This window comes from Pituophis catenifer, unplaced genomic scaffold (genome assembly GCF_029215685.1).
Source record: "Pituophis catenifer annectens isolate HBS135680 unplaced genomic scaffold, rPitCat1.0.hap2 SCAF_1, whole genome shotgun sequence".
NCBI classification, from domain to species: domain Eukaryota; kingdom Metazoa; phylum Chordata; class Lepidosauria; order Squamata; family Colubridae; genus Pituophis; species Pituophis catenifer.
The window spans coordinates 170,649,711-170,672,410 of NW_027256881.1; positions in this window are offsets into that span (position 1 = coordinate 170,649,711).

Below are 22,700 nucleotides of genomic sequence, written 5' to 3' on the forward strand. Positions count from 1 at the left end.
TGTGTTTCTTTTGCAAATCTGAGCTCTGTATCAAAGGTAAGTTTTCTGGATGAATTGAGTCCTACTGCCAATTCTGAGATACAGCTTTGTTCTAACTCCTCAGGGAAAGCTCGTACTTGAAAATTGAATGTGTTTTGTGCTTTTCAGACTGTGTGGACCATGAATATGTGTTTCTTTTGCAAATCTGAGCTCTGTGTCAAAAGTTACGTTTTCTGGCTGTATTGAGTCCGACTGCCAATTCTGAAATATAGCTTTGGTCTAAGTAGTCAGGGAAAGCTGCTACCTTTAAATTGAATGTGTTGTGTCCTTTTGAGACAGTGGGAAACATGAATATGTGTTTCTTTTGCAAATCTGAGCTCTGTGTCAAAACTTATGGTTTCTGGCTGATTTGAGTCCTACTCCCAATTCTGAGACAGCTTTGGACTAACTCCTAAGGGAAAGCTCGTACTTGAAAATTGAATGTGTTTTGTGCTTTTCAGACTGTGTGGACCATGAATATGTGTTTCTTTTGCAAATCTGAGCTCTGTGTCAAAAGTTAAGTTTTCTGGCTGATTTGAGTCCTACTCCCAATTCTGAGACGCAGCTTTGGTCTAACTCCTAAGGGAAAGCTCGTACTTGAAAATTGAATGTGTTTTGTGCTTTTCAGACTGTGTGGACCATGAATATGTGTTTCTTTTGCAAATCTGAGCTCTGTGTCAAAAGTTAAGTTTTCTGGCTGAATTGAGTCCTACTGCCAATTCTGAGATACACTTTGGTCTAACTCCTCAGGGAAAGCTCGTACTTGAAAATTGAATGTGTTTTGTGCTTTTCAGACTGTGTGGACCATGAATATGTGTTTCTTTTGCAAATCTGAGCTCTGTGTCAAAAGTTAAGTTTTCTGGCTGAATTGAGTCCTACTGCCAATTCTGAGATACACTTTGGTCTAACTCCTCAGGGAAAGCTCGTACTTGAAAATTGAATGTGTTTTGTGCTTTTCAGACTGTGTGGCCCATGAATATGTGTTTCTTCTGCAAATCTGAGCTCTATGTCACAAGTTACGTTTTATGGCTGTATTGAGTCCGACTGCCAATTCTGAAATATAGCTTTGGTCTAAGTAGTCAGGGAAAGCTCCTACCTTTAAATTGAATGTGTTGTGTCCTTTTGAGACAGTGGGAAACATGAATATGTGTTTCTTCTGCAAATCTGAGCTCTATGTCACAAGTTACGTTTTCTGGCTGTATTGAGTCCGACTGCCAATTCTGAAATATAGCTTTGGTCTAAGTAGTCAGGGAAAGTTCCTACCTTTAAATTGAATGTGTTGTGTCCTTTTGAGACAGTGGGAAACATGAATATGTGTTTCTTTTGCAAATCTGAGCTCTGTGTCAAAACTTATGGTTTCTGGCTGATTTGAGTCCTACTCCCAATTCTGAGACGCAGCTTTGGTCTAACTCCTAAGGGAAAGCTCGTACTTGAAAATTGAATGTGTTTTGTGCTTTTCAGACTGTGTGGACCATGAATATGTGTTTCTTTTGCAAATCTGAGCTCTGTGTCAAAAGTTAAGTTTTCTGGCTGAATTGAGTCCTACTGCCAATTCTGTGATACACTTTGGTCTAACTCCTCAGGGAAAGCTCGTACTTGAAAATTGAATGTGTTTTGTGCTTTTCAGACTGTGTGGACCATGAATATGTGTTTCTTTTGCAAATCTGAGCTCTGTGTCAAAAGTTACGTTTTCTGGCTGTATTGAGTCCGACTGCCAATTCTGAAATATAGCTTTGGTCTAAGTAGTCAGGGAAAGCTCCTACCTTTAAATTGAATGTGTTGTGTCCTTTTGAGACAGTGGGAAACATGAATATGTGTTTCTTCTGTAAATCTGAGCTCTATGTCACAAGTTACGTTTTCTGGCTGTATTGAGTCCGACTGCCAATTCTGAAATATAGCTTTGGTCTAAGTAGTCAGGGAAAGCTCCTACCTTTATATTGAATGTGTTGTGTCCTTTTGAGACAGTGGGAAACATGAATATGTGTTTCTTTTGCAAATCTGAGCTCTGTTTCAAAACTTATGGTTTCTGGCTGATTTGAGTCCTACTCCCAATTCTGAGACGCAGCTTTGGTCTAACTCCTAAGGGAAAGCTCGTACTTGAAAATTGAATGTGTTTTGTGCTTTTCAGACTGTGTGGACCATGAATATGTGTTTCTTTTGCAAATCTGAGCTCTCTGTCAAAAGTTAAGTTTTCTGGCTGAATTGAGTCCTACTGCCAATTCTGAGATACACTTTGGTCTAACTCCTCAGGGAAAGCTCGTACTTGAAAATTGAATGTGTTTTGTGCTTTTCAGACTGTGTGGACAATGAATATGTGTTTCTTTTGCAAATCTGAGCTCTGTGTCAAAAGTTAAGTTTTCTGGCTGAATTGAGTCCGACTGCCAATTCTGAAATATAGCTTTGGTCTAAGTAGTCAGGGAAAGCTCGTACTTGAAAATTGAATGTGTTTTGTGCTTTTCAGACTGTGTGGACCATGAATATGTGTTTCTTCTGCAAATCTGAGCTCTATGTCACAAGTTACGTTTTCTGGCTGTATTGAGTCCGACTGCCAATTCTGAAATATAGCTTTGGTCTAGGTAGTCAGGGAAAGCTCCTACCTTTAAATTGAATGTGTTGTGTCCTTTTGAGACAGTGGGAAACATGAATATGTGTTTCTTTTGCAAATCTGAGCTCTGTGTCAAAACTTATGGTTTCTGGCTGATTTGAGTCCTACTCCCAATTCTGATATGCAGCTTTGGTCTAACTCCTAAGGGAAAGCTCGTACTTGAAAATTGAATGTGTTTTGTGCTTTTCAGACTGTGTGGACCATGAATATGTGTTTCTTTTGCAAATCTGAGCTCTGTGTCAAAAGTTACGTTTTCTGGTTGAATTGAGTCCTACTCCCAATTCTGAGACGCAGCTTTCGTCTAACTCCTAAGGGAAAGCTCATACTTGAAAATCGAATGTGTTTTGTGCTTTTCAGACTGTGTGGACCATGAATATGTGTTTCTTTTGCAAATCTGAGCTCTGTGTCAAAAGTTAAGTTTTCTGGCTGAATTGAGTCCTACTGCCAATTCTGAGATACACTTTGGTCTAACTCCTCAGGGAAAGCTCGTACTTGAAAATTGAATGTGTTTTGTGCTTTTCAGACTGTGTGGACCATGAATATGTGTTTCTTTTGCAAATCTGAGCTCTGTGTCAAAAGTTACGTTTTCTGGCTGAATTGAGTCCTACTGCCAATTCTGAGATACAGCTTTGGTCTAACTCCTCAGGGAAAGCTCGTACTTGAAAATTGAATGTGTTTTGTGCTTTTCAGACTGTGTGGACCATGAATATGTGTTTCTTTTGCAAATCTGAGCTCTGTGTCAAAAGTTAAGTTTTCTGGCTGAATTGAGTCCGACTGCCAATTCTGAAATATAGCTTTGGTCTAAGTAGTCAGGGAAAGCTCCTACCTTTAAATTGAATGTGTTGTGTCCTTTTGAGACAGTGGGAAACATGAATATGTGTTTCTTTTGCAAATCTGAGCTCTGTGTCAAAACTTATGGTTTCTGGCTGATTTGAGTCCTACTCCCAATTCTGAGACGCAGCTTTGGTCTAACCCCTAAGGGAAAGCTCGTACTTGAAAATTGAATGTGTTTTGTGCTTTTCAGACTGTGTGGACCATGAATATGTGTTTCTTCTGCAAATCTGAGCTCTATGTCAAAAGTTAAGTTTTCTGGCTGAATTGAGTCCTACTGCCAATTCTGAGATACACTTTGGTCTAACTCCTCAGGGAAAGCTCGTACTTGAAACTTGAATGTGTTTTGTGCTTTTCAGACTGTGTGGACCATGAATATGTGTTTCTTTTGCAAATCTGAGCTCTGTTTCAAAACTTATGGTTTCTGGCTGATTTGAGTCCTACTCCCAATTCTGAGACGCAGCTTTGGTCTAACTCCTCAGGGAAAGCTCGTACTTGAAAATTGAATGTGTTTTGTGCTTTTCAGACTGTGTGGACCATGAATATGTGTTTCTTTTGCAAATCTGAGCTCTGTGTCAAAAGTTACGTTTTCTGGCTGTATTGAGTCCGACTGCCAATTCTGAAATATAGTTTGGTCTAAGTAGTCAGGGAAAGCTCCTACCTTTAAATTGAATGTGTTGTGTCCTTTTGAGACAGTGGGAAACATGAATATGTGTTTCTTTTGCAAATCTGAGCTCTGTGTCAAAACTTATGGTTTCTGGCTGATTTGAGTCCTACTCCCAATTATGAGACACAGCTTTGGTCTAACTCCTAAGGGAAAGCTCGTACTTGAAAATTGAATGTGTTTTGTGCTTTTCAGACTGTGTGGACCATGAATATGTGTTTCTTTTGCAAATCTGATCTCTGTATCAAAGGTAAGTTTTCTGGATGAATTGAGTCCTACTGCCAATTCTGAGATACAGCTTTGGTCTAACTCCCAAGGAAAAGCTTCCATTTCAAAAGTGAATGTGTTTTGTGCTTTTCAGACTGTGTGGACCATGAATATGTGTTTCTTTTGCAAATCTGAGCTCTGTGTCAAAAGTTAAGTTTTCTGGCTGAATTGAGTCCGACTGCCAATTCTGAAATATAGCTTTGGTCTAAGTAGTCAGGGAAAGCTCCTACCTTTAAATTGAATGTGTTGTGTCCTTTTGAGACAGTGGGAAACATGAATATGTGTTTCTTTTGCAAATCTGAGCTCTGTGTCAAAACTTATGGTTTCTGGCTGATTTGAGTCCTACTCCCAATTATGAGACACAGCTTTGGTCTAACTCCTAAGGGAAAGCTCGTACTTGAAAATTGAATGTGTTTTGTGCTTTTCAGACTGTGTGGACCATGAATATGTGTTTCTTTTGCAAATCTGATCTCTGTATCAAAGGTAAGTTTTCTGGATGAATTGAGTCCTACTGCCAATTCTGAGATACAGCTTTGGTCTAACTCCCAAGGAAAAGCTTCCATTTCAAAAGTGAATGTGTTTTGTGCTTTTCAGACTGTGTGGACCATGAATATGTGTTTCTTTTGCAAATCTGAGCTCTGTGTCAAAAGTTAAGTTTTCTGGCTGAATTGAGTCCGACTGCCAATTCTGAAATATAGCTTTGGTCTAAGTAGTCAGGGAAAGCTCCTACCTTTAAATTGAATGTGTTGTGTCCTTTTGAGACAGTGGGAAACATGAATATGTGTTTCTTCTGCAAATCTGAGCTCTGTGTCAAAACTTATGGTTTCTGGCTGATTTGAGTCCTACTCCCAATTATGAGACACAGCTTTGGTCTAACTCCTAAGGGAAAGCTCGTACTTGAAAATTGAATGTGTTTTGTGCTTTTCAGACTGTGTGGACCATGAATATGTGTTTCTTCTGCAAATCTGAGCTCTATGTCAAAAGTTAAGTTTTCTGGCTGAATTGAGTCCTACTGCCAATTCTGAGATACACTTTGGTCTAACTCCTCAGGGAAAGCTCGTACTTGAAAATTGAATGTGTTTTGTGCTTTTCAGACTGTGTGGACCATGAATATGTGTTTCTTTTGCAAATCTGAGCTCTGTTTCAAAACTTATGGTTTCTGGCTGATTTGAGTCCTACTCCCAATTCTGAGACGCAGCTTTGGTCTAACTCCTCAGGGAAAGCTCGTACTTGAAAATTGAATGTGTTTTGTGCTTTTCAGACTGTGTGGACCATGAATATGTGTTTCTTTTGCAAATCTGAGCTCTGTGTCAAAAGTTACGTTTTCTGGCTGTATTGAGTCCGACTGCCAATTCTGAAATATAGTTTGGTCTAAGTAGTCAGGGAAAGCTCCTACCTTTAAATTGAATGTGTTGTGTCCTTTTGAGACAGTGGGAAACATGAATATGTGTTTCTTTTGCAAATCTGAGCTCTGTGTCAAAACTTATGGTTTCTGGCTGATTTGAGTCCTACTCCCAATTATGAGACACAGCTTTGGTCTAACTCCTAAGGGAAAGCTCGTTCTTGAAAATTGAATGTGTTTTGTGCTTTTCAGACTGTGTGGACCATGAATATGTGTTTCTTTTGCAAATCTGATCTCTGTATCAAAGGTAAGTTTTCTGGATGAATTGAGTCCTACTGCCAATTCTGAGATACAGCTTTGGTCTAACTCCCAAGGAAAAGCTTCCATTTCAAAAGTGAATGTGTTTTGTGCTTTTCAGACTGTGTGGACTATGAATATGTGTTTCTTCTGCAAATCTGAGCTCTATGTCACAAGTTACGTTTTCTGGCTGTATTGAGTCCGACTGCCAATTCTGAAATATAGCTTTGGTCTAAGTAGTCAGGGAAAGCTCCTACCTTTAAATTGAATGTGTTGTGTCCTTTTGAGACAGTGGGAAACATGAATATGTGTTTCTTTTGAAAATCTGAGCTCTGTGTCAAAACTTATGGTTTCTGGCTGATTTGAGTCCTACTCCCAATTCTGAGACGCAGCTTTGGTCTAACTCCTAAGGGAAAGCTCGTACTTGAAAATTGAATGTGTTTTGTGCTTTTCAGACTGTGTGGACCATGAATATGTGTTTCTTTTGCAAATCTGAGCTCTGTGTCAAAAGTTACGTTTTCTGGCTGTATTGAGTCCGACTGCCAATTCTGAAATATAGCTTTGGTCTAAGTAGTCAGGGAAAGCTCCTACCTTTAAATTGAATGTGTTGTGTCCTTTTGAGACAGTGGGAAACATGAATATGTGTTTCTTCTGCAAATCTGAGCTCTATGTCACAAGTTACGTTTTCTGGCTGTATTGAGTCCGACTGCCAATTCTGAAATATAGCTTTGGTCTAAGTAGTCAGGGAAAGCTCCTACCTTTAAATTGAATGTGTTGTGTCCTTTTGAGACAGTGGGAAACATGAATATGTGTTTCTTTTGCAAATCTGAGCTCTGTTTCAAAACTTATGGTTTCTGGCTGATTTGAGTCCTACTCCCAATTCTGAGATGCAGCTTTGGTCTAACTCCTAAGGGAAAGCTCGTACTTGAAAATTGAATGTGTTTTGTGCTTTTCAGACTGTGTGGACCATGAATATGTGTTTCTTTTGCAAATCTGAGCTCTGTGTCAAAAGTTAAGTTTTCTGGCTGAATTGAGTCCTACTGCCAATTCTGAGATACACTTTGGTCTAACTCCTCAGGGAAAGCTCGTACTTGAAAATTGAATGTGTTTTGTGCTTTTCAGACTGTGTGGACCATGAATATGTGTTTCTTTTGCAAATCTGAGCTCTGTGTCAAAAGTTAAGTTTTCTGGCTGAATTGAGTCCTACTGCCAATTCTGAGATACACTTTGGTCTAACTCCTCAGGGAAAGCTCGTACTTGAAAATTGAATGTGTTTTGTGCTTTTCAGACTGTGTGGACCATGAATATGTGTTTCTTTTGCAAATCTGAGCTCTGTGTCAAAAGTTACGTTTTCTGGCTGTATTGAGTCCGACTGCCAATTCTGAAATATAGCTTTGGTCTAAGTAGTCAGGGAAAGCTCCTACCTTTAAATTGAATGTGTTGTGTCCTTTTGAGACAGTGGGAAACATGAATATGTGTTTCTTTTGCAAATCTGAGCTCTGTGTCAAAACTTATGGTTTCTGGCTGATTTGAGTCCTACTCCCAATTCTGAGACACAGCTTTGGTCTAACTCCTAAGGGAAAGCTCGTACTTGAAAATTGAATGTGTTTTGTGCTTTTCAGACTGTGTGGACCATGAATATGTGTTTCTTCTGCAAATCTGAGCTCTATGTCACAAGTTACGTTTTCTGGCTGTATTGAGTCCGACTGCCAATTCTGAAATATAGCTATGGTCTAAGTAGTCAGGGAAAGCTCCTACCTTTAAATTGAATGTGTTGTGTCCTTTTGAGACAGTGGGAAACATGAATATGTGTTTCTTTTGCAAATCTGAGCTCTGTTTCAAAACTTATGGTTTCTGGCTGATTTGAGTCCTACTCCCAATTCTGAGACGCAGGTTTGGTCTAACTCCTCAGGGAAAGCTCGTACTTGAAAATTGAATGGGTTTTGTGCTTTTCAGACTGTGTGGACCATGAATATGTGTTTCTTTTGCAAATCTGAGCTCTGTGTCAAAAGTTAAGTTTTCTGGCTGAATTGAGTCCTACTGCCAATTCTGAGATACACTTTGTTCTATCTCCTCAGGGAAAGCTCGTACTTGAAAATTGAATGTGTTTTGTGCTTTTCAGACTGTGTGGACCATGAATATGTGTTTCTTTTGCAAATCTGAGCTCTGTATCAAAGGTAAGTTTTCTGGATGAATTGAGTCCTACTGCCAATTCTGAGATACAGCTTTGGTCTAACTCCTAAGGAAAAGCTTCCATTTCAAAATTGAATGTGTTTTGTGCTTTTCAGACTGTGTGGACCATGAATATGTGTTTCTTTTGCAAATCTGAGCTCTGTGTCAAAAGTTACGTTTTCTGGCTGTATTGAGTCCGACTGCCAATTCTGAGATACACTTTGGTCTAACTCCTCAGGGAAAGCTCGTACTTGAAAATTGAATGTGTTTTGTGCTTTTCAGACTGTGTGGACCATGAATATGTGTTTCTTTTGCAAATCTGAGCTCTGTGTCAAAAGTTACGTTTTCTGGCTGTATTGAGTCCGACTGCCAATTCTGAAATATAGCTTTGGTCTAAGTAGTCAGGGAAAGCTCCTACCTTTAAATTGAATGTGTTGTGTCCTTTTGAGACAGTGGGAAACATGAATATGTGTTTCTTTTGCAAATCTGAGCTCTGTGTCAAAACTTATGGTTTCTGGCTGATTTGAGTCCTACTCCCAATTATGAGACACAGCTTTGGTCTAACTCCTAAGGGAAAGCTCGAACTTGAAAATTGAATGTGTTTTGTGCTTTTCAGACTGTGTGGACCATGAATATGTGTTTCTTTTGCAAATCTGATCTCTGTATCAAAGGTAAGTTTTCTGGATGAATTGAGTCCTACTGCCAATTCTGAGATACAGCTTTGGTCTAACTCCTAAGGAAAAGCTTCCATTTCAAAAGTGAATGTGTTTTGTGCTTTTCAGACTGTGTGGACCATGAATATGTGTTTCTTCTGCAAATCTGAGCTCTATGTCACAAGTTACGTTTTCTGGCTGTATTGAGTCCGACTGCCAATTCTGAAATATAGCTTTGGTCTAAGTAGTCAGGGAAAGCTCCTACCTTTAAATTGAATGTGTTGTGTCCTTTTGAGACAGTGGGAAACATGAATATGTGTTTCTTTTGCAAATCTGAGCTCTGTTTCAAAACTTATGGTTTCTGGCTGATTTGAGTCCTACTCCCAATTCTGAGACGCAGCTTTGGTCTAACTCTTAGGGAAAGCTCGTACTTGAAAATTGAATGTGTTTTGTGCTTTTCAGACTGTGTGGACCATGAATATGTGTTTCTTTTGCAAATCTGAGCTCTGTGTCAAAAGTTAAGTTTTCTGGCTGAATTGAGTCCTACTGCCAATTCTGAGATACAGCTTTGGTATAACTCCTAAGGAAAAGCTTCCATTTCAAAAGTGAATGTGTTTTGTGCTTTTCAGACTGTGTGGACCATGAATATGTGTTTCTTTTGCAAATCTGAGCTCTGTGTCAAAAGTTACGTTTTCTGGCTGTATTGAGTCCGACTGCCAATTCTGAAATATAGCTTTGGTCTAAGGAGTCAGGGAAAGCTCCTACCTTTAAATTGAATGTGTTGTGTCCTTTTGAGACAGTGGGAAACATGAATATGTGTTTCTTTTGCAAATCTGAGCTCTGTGTCAAAACTTATGGTTTCTGGCTGATTTGAGTCCTACTCCCAATTCTGAGACGCAGCTTTGGTCTAACTCCTAAGGGAAAGCTCGTACTTGAAAATTGAATGTGTTTTGTGCTTTTCAGACTGTGTGGACCATGAATATGTGTTTCTTCTGCAAATCTGAGCTCTATGTCACAAGTTACGTTTTCTGGCTGTATTGAGTCCGACTGCCAATTCTGAAATATAGCTTTGGTCTAAGTAGTCAGGGAAAGCTCCTACCTTTAAATTGAATGTGTTGTGTCCTTTTGAGACAGTGGGAAACATGAATATGTGTTTCTTTTGCAAATCTGAGCTCTGTGTCAAAACTTATGGTTTCTGGCTGATTTGAGTCCTACTCCCAATTCTGAGACGCAGCTTTGGTCTAACTCCTAAGGGAAAGCTCGTACTTGAAAATTGAATGTGTTTTGTGCTTTTCAGACTGTGTGGACCATGAATATGTGTTTCTTTTGCAAATCTGAGCTCTGTATCAAAGGTAAGTTTTCTGGATGAATTGAGTCCTACTGCCAATTCTGAGATACAGCTTTGTTCTAACTCCTCAGGGAAAGCTCGTACTTGAAAATTGAATGTGTTTTGTGCTTTTCAGACTGTGTGGACCATGAATATGTGTTTCTTTTGCAAATCTGAGCTCTGTGTCAAAAGTTACGTTTTCTGGATGTATTGAGTCCGACTGCCAATTCTGAAATATAGCTTTGGTATAAGTAGTCAGGGAAAGCTGCTACCTTTAAATTGAATGTGTTGTTTCTTTTTGAGACAGTGGGAAACATGAATATGTGTTTCTTTTGCAAATCTGAGCTCTGTGTCAAAACTTATGGTTTCTGGCTGATTTGAGTCCGACTGCCAATCTGAAATATAGCTTTGGTCTAAGTAATCAGGGAAAGCTCCTACCTTTAAATTGAATGTGTTGTGTCCTTTTGAGACAGTGGGAAACATGAATATGTGTTTCTTTTGCAAATTTGAGCTCTGTGTCAAAACTTATGGTTTCTGGCTGATTTGAGTCCTACTCCCAATTCTGAGACGCAGCTTTGGTCTAACTCCTAAGGGAAAGCTCGTACTTGAAAATTGAATGTGTTTTGTGCTTTTCAGACTGTGTGGACCATGAATATGTGTTTCTTTTGCAAATCTGAGCTATGTGTCAAAAGTTAAGTTTTCTGGCTGAATTGAGTCCTACTGCCAATTCTGAGATACACTTTGGTCTAACTCCTCAGGGAAAGCTCGTACTTGAAAATTGAATGTGTTTTGTGCTTTTCAGACTGTGTGGACCATGAATATGTGTTTCTTTTGCAAATCTGAGCTCTGTGTCAAAAGTTACGTTTTCTGGCTGTATTGAGTCCGACTGCCAATTCTGAAATATAGCTTTGGTCTAAGTAGTCAGGGAAAGCTCCTACCTTTAAATTGAATGTGTTGTGTCCTTTTGAGACAGTGGGAAACATGAATATGTGTTTCTTTTGCAAATCTGAGCTCTGTGTCAAAACTTATGGTTTCTGGCTGATTTGAGTCCTACTCCCAATTCTGAGACAGCTTTGGACTAACTCCTAAGGGAAAGCTCATACTAGAAAATTGAATATGTTTTGTGCTTTTCAGACTGTGTGGACCATGAATATGTGTTTCTTTTGCAAATCTGAGCTCTGTGTCAAAAGTTAAGTTTTCTGGCTGAATTGAGTCCTACTGCCAATTCTGAAATATAGCTTTGGTCTAACTAGTCAGGGAAAGCTCCTACCTTTAAATTGAATGTGTTGTGTCCTTTTGAGACACTGCGAAACATGAATATGTGTTTCTTTTGCAAATCTGATCTCTGTATCAAAGGTAAGTTTTCTGGATGAATTGAGTCCTACTGCCAATTCTGAGATACAGCTTTGGTCTAACTCCTAAGGAAAAGCTTCCATTTCAAAATTGAATGTGTTTTGTGCTTTTCAGACTGTGTGGACCATGAATATGTGTTTCTTCTGCAAATCTGAGCTCTGTGTCACAAGTTACGTTTTCTGGCTGTATTGAGTCCGACTGCCAATTCTGAAATATAGCTTTGGTCTAAGTAGTCAGGGAAAGCTCCTACCTTTAAATTGAATGTGTTGTGTCCTTTTGAGACAGTGGGAAACATGAATATGTGTTTCTTTTGCAAATCTGAGCTCTGTGTCAAAACTTATAGTTTCTGGCTGATTTGAGTCCTACTCCCAATTCTGAGACGCAGCTTTGGTCTAACTCCTAAGGGAAAGCTCGTACTTGAAAATTGAATGTATTTTGTGCTTTTCAGACTGTGTGGACCATGAATATGTGTTTCTTTTGCAAATCTGAGCTCTGTGTCAAAAGTTAAGTTTTCTGGCTGAATTGAGTCCTACTGCCAATTCTGAGATACACTTTGGTCTAACTCCTCAGGGAAAGCTCGTACTTGAAAATTGAATGTGTTTTGTGCTTTTCAGACTGTGTGGACCATGAATATGTGTTTCTTTTGCAAATCTGAGCTCTGTGTCAAAAGTTACGTTTTCTGGCTGTATTGAGTCCTACTGCCAATTCTGAAATATAGCTTTGGTCTAAGTAGTCAGGGAAAGCTGCTACCTTTAAATTGAATGTGTTGTGTCCTTTTGAGACAGTGGGAAACATGAATATGTGTTTCTTTTGCAAATCTGAGCTCTGTGTCAAAACTTATGGTTTCAGGCTGATTTGAGTCCTACTGCCAATTCTGAAATATAGCTTTGGTCTAACTAGTCAGGGAAAGCTCCTACCTTTAAATTGAATGTGTTGTGTCCTTTTGAGACAGTGCGAAACATGAATATGTGTTTCTTTTGCAAATCTGAGCTCTGTGTCAAAAGTTAAGTTTTCTGGCTGAATTGAGTCCTACTGCCAATTCTGAGATACACTTTGTTCTATCTCCTCAGGGAAAGCTCGTACTTGAAAATTGAATGTGTTTTGTGCTTTTCAGACTGTGTGGACCATGAATATGTGTTTATTTTGCAAATCTGAGCTCTGTATCAAAGGTAAGTTTTCTAGATGAATTGAGTCCTACTGCCAATTCTGAGATACAGCTTTGGTCTAACTCCTAAGGAAAAGCTTCCATTTCAAAATTGAATGTGTTTTGTGCTTTTCAGACTGTGTGGACCATGAATATGTGTTTCTTCTGCAAATCTGAGCTCTGTGTCACAAGTTACGTTTTCTGGCTGAATTGAGTCCTACTGCCAATTCTGAGATACACTTTGGTCTAACTCCTCAGGGAAAGCTCGTACTTGAAAATTGAATGTGTTTTGTGCTTTTCAGACTGTGTGGACCATGAATATGTGTTTCTTTTGCAAATCTGAGCTCTGTGTCAAAAGTTACGTTTTCTGGCTGTATTGAGTCCTACTGCCAATTCTGAAATATAGCTTTGGTCTAAGTAGTCAGGGAAAGCTGCTACCTTTAAATTGAATGTGTTGTTTCTTTTTGAGACAGTGGGAAACATGAATATGTGTTTCTTTTGCAAATCTGAGCTCTGTGTCAAAACTTATGGTTTCTGGCTGATTTGAGTCCGACTGCCAATCTGAAATATAGCTTTGGTCTAAGTAATCAGGGAAAGCTCCTACCTTTAAATTGAATGTGTTGTGTCCTTTTGAAACAGTGGGAAACATGAATATGTGTTTCTTTTGCAAATTTGAGCTCTGTGTCAAAACTTATGGTTTCTGGCTGATTTGAGTCCTACTCCCAATTCTGAGACGCAGCTTTGGTCTAACTCCTAAGGGAAAGCTCGTACTTGAAAATTGAATGTGTTTTGTGCTTTTCAGACTGTGTGGACCATGAATATGTGTTTCTTTTGCAAATCTGAGCTATGTGTCAAAAGTTAAGTTTTCTGGCTGAATTGAGTCCTACTGCCAATTCTGAGATACACTTTGGTCTAACTCCTCAGGGAAAGCTCGTACTTGAAAATTGAATGTGTTTTGTGCTTTTCAGACTGTGTGGACCATGAATATGTGTTTCTTTTGCAAATCTGAGCTCTGTGTCAAAAGTAACGTTTTCTGGCTGTATTGAGTCCGACTGCCAATTCTGAAATATAGCTTTGGTCTAAGTAGTCAGGGAAAGCTCCTACCTTTAAATTGAATGTGTTGTGTCCTTTTGAGACAGTGGGAAACATGAATATGTGTTTCTTTTGCAAATCTGAGCTCTGTGTCAAAACTTATGGTTTCTGGCTGATTTGAGTCCTACTCCCAATTCTGAGACAGCTTTGGACTAACTCCTAAGGGAAAGCTCATACTAGAAAATTGAATATGTTTTGTGCTTTTCAGACTGTGTGGACCATGAATATGTGTTTCTTTTGCAAATCTGAGCTCTGTGTCAAAAGTTAAGTTTTCTGGCTGAATTGAGTCCTACTGCCAATTCTGAAATATAGCTTTGGTCTAACTAGTCAGGGAAAGCTCCTACCTTTAAATTGAATGTGTTGTGTCCTTTTGAGACACTGCGAAACATGAATATGTGTTTCTTTTGCAAATCTGATCTCTGTATCAAAGGTAAGTTTTCTGGATGAATTGAGTCCTACTGCCAATTCTGAGATACAGCTTTGGTCTAACTCCTAAGGAAAAGCTTCCATTTCAAAATTGAATGTGTTTTGTGCTTTTCAGACTGTGTGGACCATGAATATGTGTTTCTTCTGCAAATCTGAGCTCTGTGTCACAAGTTACGTTTTCTGGCTGTATTGAGTCCGACTGCCAATTCTGAAATATAGCTTTGGTCTAAGTAGTCAGGGAAAGCTCCTACCTTTAAATTGAATGTGTTGTGTCCTTTTGAGACAGTGGGAAACATGAATATGTGTTTCTTTTGCAAATCTGAGCTCTGTGTCAAAACTTATGGTTTCTGGCTGATTTGAGTCCTACTCCCAATTCTGAGACGCAGCTTTGGTCTAACTCCTAAGGGAAAGCTCGTACTTGAAAATTGAATGTATTTTGTGCTTTTCAGACTGTGTGGACCATGAATATGTGTTTCTTTTGCAAATCTGAGCTCTGTGTCAAAAGTTAAGTTTTCTGGCTGAATTGAGTCCTACTGCCAATTCTGAGATACACTTTGGTCTAACTCCTCAGGGAAAGCTCGTACTTGAAAATTGAATGTGTTTTGTGCTTTTCAGACTGTGTGGACCATGAATATGTGTTTCTTTTGCAAATCTGAGCTCTGTATCAAAGGTAAGTTTTCTGGATGAATTGAGTCCTACTGCCAATTCTGAGATACAGCTTTGTTCTAACTCCTCAGGGAAAGCTCGTACTTGAAAATTGAATGTGTTTTGTGCTTTTCAGACTGTGTGGACCATGAATATGTGTTTCTTTTGCAAATCTGAGCTCTGTGTCAAAAGTTACGTTTTCTGGATGTATTGAGTCCGACTGCCAATTCTGAAATATAGCTTTGGTATAAGTAGTCAGGGAAAGCTGCTACCTTTAAATTGAATGTGTTGTGTCCTTTTGAGACAGTGGGAAACATGAATATGTGTTTCTTTTGCAAATCTGAGCTCTGTGTCAAAACTTATGGTTTCTGGCTGATTTGAGTCCTACTCCCAATTCTGAGACAGCTTTGGACTAACTCCTAAGGGAAAGCTCGTACTTGAAAATTGAATGTGTTTTGTGCTTTTCAGACTGTGTGGACCATGAATATGTGTTTCTTTTGCAAATCTGAGCTCTGTGTCAAAAGTTACGTTTTCTGGCTGTATTGAGTCCGACTGCCAATTCTGAAATATAGCTTTGGTCTAAGTAGTCAGGGAAAGCTCCTACCTTTAAATTGAATGTGTTGTGTCCTTTTGAGACAGTGGGAAACATGAATATGTGTTTCTTTTGCAAATCTGAGCTCTGTGTCAAAACTTATGGTTTCTGGCTGATTTGAGTCCTACTCCCAATTATGAGACACAGCTTTGGTCTAACTCCTAAGGGAAAGCTCGAACTTGAAAATTGAATGTGTTTTGTGCTTTTCAGACTGTGTGGACCATGAATATGTGTTTCTTTTGCAAATCTGATCTCTGTATCAAAGGTAAGTTTTCTGGATGAATTGAGTCCTACTGCCAATTCTGAGATACAGCTTTGGTCTAACTCCTAAGGAAAAGCTTCCATTTCAAAAGTGAATGTGTTTTGTGCTTTTCAGACTGTGTGGACCATGAATATGTGTTTCTTCTGCAAATCTGAGCTCTATGTCACAAGTTACGTTTTCTGGCTGTATTGAGTCCGACTGCCAATTCTGAAATATAGCTTTGGTCTAAGTAGTCAGGGAAAGCTCCTACCTTTAAATTGAATGTGTTGTGTCCTTTTGAGACAGTGGGAAACATGAATATGTGTTTCTTTTGCAAATCTGAGCTCTGTTTCAAAACTTATGGTTTCTGGCTGATTTGAGTCCTACTCCCAATTCTGAGACGCAGCTTTGGTCTAACTCTTAGGGAAAGCTCGTACTTGAAAATTGAATGTGTTTTGTGCTTTTCAGACTGTGTGGACCATGAATATGTGTTTCTTTTGCAAATCTGAGCTCTGTGTCAAAAGTTAAGTTTTCTGGCTGAATTGAGTCCTACTGCCAATTCTGAGATACAGCTTTGGTATAACTCCTAAGGAAAAGCTTCCATTTCAAAAGTGAATGTGTTTTGTGCTTTTCAGACTGTGTGGACCATGAATATGTGTTTCTTTTGCAAATCTGAGCTCTGTGTCAAAAGTTACGTTTTCTGGCTGTATTGAGTCCGACTGCCAATTCTGAAATATAGCTTTGGTCTAAGTAGTCAGGGAAAGCTCCTACCTTTAAATTGAATGTGTTGTGTCCTTTTGAGACAGTGGGAAACATGAATATGTGTTTCTTTTGCAAATCTGAGCTCTGTGTCAAAACTTATGGTTTCTGGCTGATTTGAGTCCTACTCCCAATTCTGAGACGCAGCTTTGGTCTAACTCCTAAGGGAAAGCTCGTACTTGAAAATTGAATGTGTTTTGTGCTTTTCAGACTGTGTGGACCATGAATATGTGTTTCTTCTGCAAATCTGAGCTCTATGTCACAAGTTACGTTTTCTGGCTGTATTGAGTCCGACTGCCAATTCTGAAATATAGCTTTGGTCTAAGTAGTCAGGGAAAGCTCCTACCTTTAAATTGAATGTGTTGTGTCCTTTTGAGACAGTGGGAAACATGAATATGTGTTTCTTTTGCAAATCTGAGCTCTGTGTCAAAACTTATGGTTTCTGGCTGATTTGAGTCCTACTCCCAATTCTGAGACGCAGCTTTGGTCTAACTCCTAAGGGAAAGCTCGTACTTGAAAATTGAATGTGTTTTGTGCTTTTCAGACTGTGTGGACCATGAATATGTGTTTCTTTTGCAAATCTGAGCTCTGTATCAAAGGTAAGTTTTCTGGATGAATTGAGTCCTACTGCCAATTCTGAGATACAGCTTTGTTCTAACTCCTCAGGGAAAGCTCGTACTTGAAAATTGAATGTGTTTTGTGCTTTTCAGACTGTGTGGACCATGAATATGTGTTTCTTTTGCAAATCTGAGCTCTGTGTCAAAAGTTACGTTTTCTGGATGTATTGAGTCCGACTGCCAATTCTGAAATATAGCTTTGGTATAAGTAGTCAGGGAAAGCTGCTACCTTTAAATTGAATGTGTTGTGTCCTTTTGAGACAGTGGGAAACATGAATATGTGTTTCTTTTGCAAATCTGAGCTCTGTGTCAAAACTTATGGTTTCTGGCTGATTTGAGTCCTACTCCCAATTCTGAGACAGCTTTGGACTAACTCCTAAGGGAAAGCTCGTACTTGAAAATTGAATGTGTTTTGTGCTTTTCAGACTGTGTGGACCATGAATATGTGTTTCTTTTGCAAATCTGAGCTCTGTGTCAAAAGTTAAGTTTTCTGGCTGAATTGAGTCCTACTGCCAATTCTGAAATATAGCTTTGGTCTAAGTAGTCAGGGAAAGCTCCTACCTTTAAATTGAATGTGTTGTGTCCTTTTGAGACAGTGGGAAACATGAATATGTGTTTCTTTTGCAAATCTGAGCTCTGTGTCAAAACTTATGGTTTCTGGCTGATTTGAGTCCTACTCCCAATTCTGAGACGCAGCTTTGGTCTAACTCCTAAGGGAAAGCTCGTACTTGAAAATTGAATGTGTTTTGTGCTTTTCAGACTGTGTGGACCATGAATATGTGTTTCTTTTGCAAATCTGAGCTCTGTGTCAAAAGTTAAGTTTTCTGGCTGAATTGAGTCCTACTGCCAATTCTGAGATACACTTTGGTCTAACTCCTCAGGGAAAGCTCGTACTTGAAAATTGAATGTGTTTTGTGCTTTTCAGACTGTGTGGACCATGAATATGTGTTTCTTTTGCAAATCTGAGCTCTGTGTCAAAAGTTAAGTTTTCTGGCTGAATTGAGTCCTACTGCCAATTCTGAGATACACTTTGGTCTAACTCCTCAGGGAAAGCTCGTACTTGAAAATTGAATGTGTTTTGTGCTTTTCAGACTGTGTGGACCATAAATATGTGTTTCTTCTGCAAATCTGAGCTCTATGTCACAAGTTACGTTTTCTGGCTGTATTGAGTCCGACTGCCAATTCTGAAATATAGCTTTGGTCTAAGTAGTCAGGGAAAGCTCCTACCTTTAAATTGAATGTGTTGTGTCCTTTTGAGACAGTGGGAAACATGAATATGTGTTTCTTCTGCAAATCTGAGCTCTATGTCACAAGTTACGTTTTCTGGCTGTATTGAGTCCGACTGCCAATTCTGAAATATAGCTTTGGTCTAAGTAGTCAGGGAAAGCTCCTACCTTTAAATTGAATGTGTTGTGTCCTTTTGAGACAGTGGGAAACATGAATATGTGTTTCTTTTGCAAATCTGAGCTCTGTGTCAAAACTTATGGTTTCTGGCTGATTTGAGTCCTACTCCCAATTCTGAGACGCAGCTTTGGTCTAACTCCTAAGGGAAAGCTCGTACTTGAAAATTGAATGTGTTTTGTGCTTTTCAGACTGTGTGGACCATGAATATGTGTTTCTTTTGCAAATCTGAGCTCTGTGTCAAAAGTTAAGTTTTCTGGCTGAATTGAGTCCTACTGCCAATTCTGAGATACACTTTGGTCTAACTCCTCAGGGAAAGCTCGTACTTGAAAATTGAATGTGTTTTGTGCTTTTCAGACTGTGTGGACCATGAATATGTGTTTCTTTTGCAAATCTGAGCTCTGTGTCAAAAGTTACGTTTTCTGGCTGTATTGAGTCCGACTGCCAATTCTGAAATATAGCTTTGGTCTAAGTAGTCAGGGAAAGCTCCTACCTTTAAATTGAATGTGTTGTGTCCTTTTGAGACAGTGGGAAACATGAATATGTGTTTCTTCTGTAAATCTGAGCTCTATGTCACAAGTTACGTTTTCTGGCTGTATTGAGTCCGACTGCCAATTCTGAAATATAGCTTTGGTCTAAGTAGTCAGGGAAAGCTCCTACCTTTATATTGAATGTGTTGTGTCCTTTTGAGACAGTGGGAAACATGAATATGTGTTTCTTTTGCAAATCTGAGCTCTGTTTCAAAACTTATGGTTTCTGGCTGATTTGAGTCCTACTCCCAATTCTGAGACGCAGCTTTGGTCTAACTCCTAAGGGAAAGCTCGTACTTGAAAATTGAATGTGTTTTGTGCTTTTCAGACTGTGTGGACCATGAATATGTGTTTCTTTTGCAAATCTGAGCTCTGTGTCAAAAGTTAAGTTTTCTGGCTGAATTGAGTCCTACTGCCAATTCTGAGATACACTTTGGTCTAACTCCTCAGGGAAAGCTCGTACTTGAAAATTGAATGTGTTTTGTGCTTTTCAGACTGTGTGGACAATGAATATGTGTTTCTTTTGCAAATCTGAGCTCTGTGTCAAAAGTTAAGTTTTCTGGCTGAATTGAGTCCGACTGCCAATTCTGAAATATAGCTTTGGTCTAAGTAGTCAGGGAAAGCTCGTACTTGAAAATTGAATGTGTTTTGTGCTTTTCAGACTGTGTGGACCATGAATATGTGTTTCTTCTGCAAATCTGAGCTCTATGTCACAAGTTACGTTTTCTGGCTGTATTGAGTCCGACTGCCAATTCTGAAATATAGCTTTGGTCTAAGTAGTCAGGGAAAGCTCCTACCTTTAAATTGAATGTGTTGTGTCCTTTTGAGACAGTGGGAAACATGAATATGTGTTTCTTTTGCAAATCTGAGCTCTGTGTCAAAACTTATGGTTTCTGGCTGATTTGAGTCCTACTCCCAATTCTGAGATGAAGCTTTGGTCTAACTCCTAAGGGAAAGCTCGTACTTGAAAATTGAATGTGTTTTGTGCTTTTCAGACTGTGTGGACCATGAATATGTGTTTCTTTTGCAAATCTGAGCTCTGTGTCAAAAGTTAAGTTTTCTGGCTGAATTGAGTCCTACTGCCAATTCTGAGATACACTTTGGTCTAACTCCTCAGGGAAAGCTCGTACTTGAAAATTGAATGTGTTTTGTGCTTTTCAGACTGTGTGGACCATGAATATGTGTTTCTTTTGCAAATCTGAGCTCTGTGTCAAAAGTTACGTTTTCTGGCTGAATTGAGTCCTACTGCCAATTCTGAGATACACTTTGGTCTAACTCCTCAGGGAAAGCTCGTACTTGAAAATTGAATGTGTTTTGTGCTTTTCAGACTGTGTGGACCATGAATATGTGTTTCTTTTGCAAATCTGAGCTCTGTGTCAAAAGTTACGTTTTCTGGGTGTATTGAGTCCGACTGCCAATTCTGAAATATAGCTTTGGTCTAAGTAGTCAGGGAAAGCTGCTACCTTTAAATTGAATGTGTTGTGTCCTTTTGAGACAGTGGGAAACATGAATATGTGTTTCTTTTGCAAATCTGAGCTCTATGTCACAAGTTACGTTTTCTGGCTGTATTGAGTCCGACTGCCAATTCTGAAATATAGCTTTGGTCTAAGTAGTCAGGGAAAGCTCCTACCTTTAAATTGAATGTGTTGTGTCCTTTTGAGACAGTGGGAAACATGAATATGTGTTTCTTTTGCAAATCTGAGCTCTGTGTCAAAACTTATGGTTTCTGGCTGATTTGAGTCCTACTCCCAATTCTGAGACGCAGCTTTGGTCTAACTCCTAAGGGAAAGCTCGTACTTGAAAATTGAATGTGTTTTGTGCTTTTCAGACTGTGTGGACCATGAATATGTGTTTCTTTTGCAAATCTGAGCTCTGTGTCAAAAGTTAAGTTTTCTGGCTGAATTGAGTCCTACTGCCAATTCTGAGATACACTTTGGTCTAACTCCTCAGGGAAAGCTCGTACTTGAAAATTGAATGTGTTTTGTGCTTTTCAGACTGTGTGGACCATGAATATGTGTTTCTTTTGCAAATCTGAGCTCTGTGTCAAAAGTTACGTTTTCTGGCTGTATTGAGTCCGACTGCCAATTCTGAAATATAGCTTTGGTCTAAGTAGTCAGGGAAAGCTCCTACCTTTAAATTGAATGTGTTGTGTCCTTTTGAGACAGTGGGAAACATGAATATGTGTTTCTTCTGTAAATCTGAGCTCTATGTCACAAGTTACGTTTTCTGGCTGTATTGAGTCCGACTGCCAATTCTGAAATATAGCTTTGGTCTAAGTAGTCAGGGAAAGCTCCTACCTTTATATTGAATGTGTTGTGTCCTTTTGAGACAGTGGGAAACATGAATATGTGTTTCTTTTGCAAATCTGAGCTCTGTTTCAAAACTTATGGTTTCTGGCTGATTTGAGTCCTACTCCCAATTCTGAGACGCAGCTTTGGTCTAACTCCTAAGGGAAAGCTCGTACTTGAAAATTGAATGTGTTTTGTGCTTTTCAGACTGTGTGGACCATGAATATGTGTTTCTTTTGCAAATCTGAGCTCTGTGTCAAAAGTTAAGTTTTCTGGCTGAATTGAGTCCTACTGCCAATTCTGAGATACACTTTGGTCTAACTCCTCAGGGAAAGCTCGTACTTGAAAATTGAATGTGTTTTGTGCTTTTCAGACTGTGTGGACCATGAATATGTGTTTCTTTTGCAAATCTGAGCTCTGTGTCAAAAGTTAAGTTTTCTGGCTGAATTGAGTCCGACTGCCAATTCTGAAATATAGCTTTGGTCTAACTCCTCAGGGAAAGCTCGTACTTGAAAATTGAATGTGTTTTGTGCTTTTCAGACTGTGTGGACCATGAATATGTGTTTCTTTTGCAAATCTGAGCTCTGTGTCAAAAGTTACGTTTTCTGGCTGTATTGAGTCCGACTGCCAATTCTGAAATATAGCTTTGGTCTAAGTAGTCAGGGAAAGCTCCTACCTTTAAATTGAATGTGTTGTGTCCTTTTGAGACAGTGGGAAACATGAATATGTGTTTCTTTTGCAAATCTGAGCTCTATGTCACAAGTTACGTTTTCTGGCTGATTTGAGTCCTACTCCCAATTCTGAGATGCAGCTTTGGTCTAACTCCTAAGGGAAAGCTCGTACTTGAAAATTGAATGTGTTTTGTGCTTTTCAGACTGTGTGGACCATGAATATGTGTTTCTTCTGCAAATCTGAGCTCTATGTCACAAGTTACGTTTTCTGGCTGTATTGAGTCCGACTGCCAATTCTGAAATATAGCTTTGGTCTAAGTAGTCAGGGAAAGCTCCTACCTTTAAATTGAATGTGTTGTGTCCTTTTGAGACAGTGGGAAACATGAATATGTGTTTCTTTTGCAAATCTGAGCTCTATGTCACAAGTTACGTTTTCTGGCTGATTTGAGTCCTACTCCCAATTCTGAGATGCAGCTTTGGTCTAACTCCTAAGGGAAAGCTCGTACTTGAAAATTGAATGTGTTTTGTGCTTTTCAGACTGTGTGGACCATGAATATGTGTTTCTTTTGCAAATCTGAGCTCTGTGTCAAAAGTTAAGTTTTCTGGCTGAATTGAGTCCTACTGCCAATTCTGAGATACACTTTGGTCTAACTCCTCAGGGAAAGCTCGTACTTGAAAATTGAATGTGTTTTGTGCTTTTCAGACTGTGAGGACCATGAATATGTGTTTCTTTTGCAAATCTGAGCTCTGTGTCAAAAGTTAAGT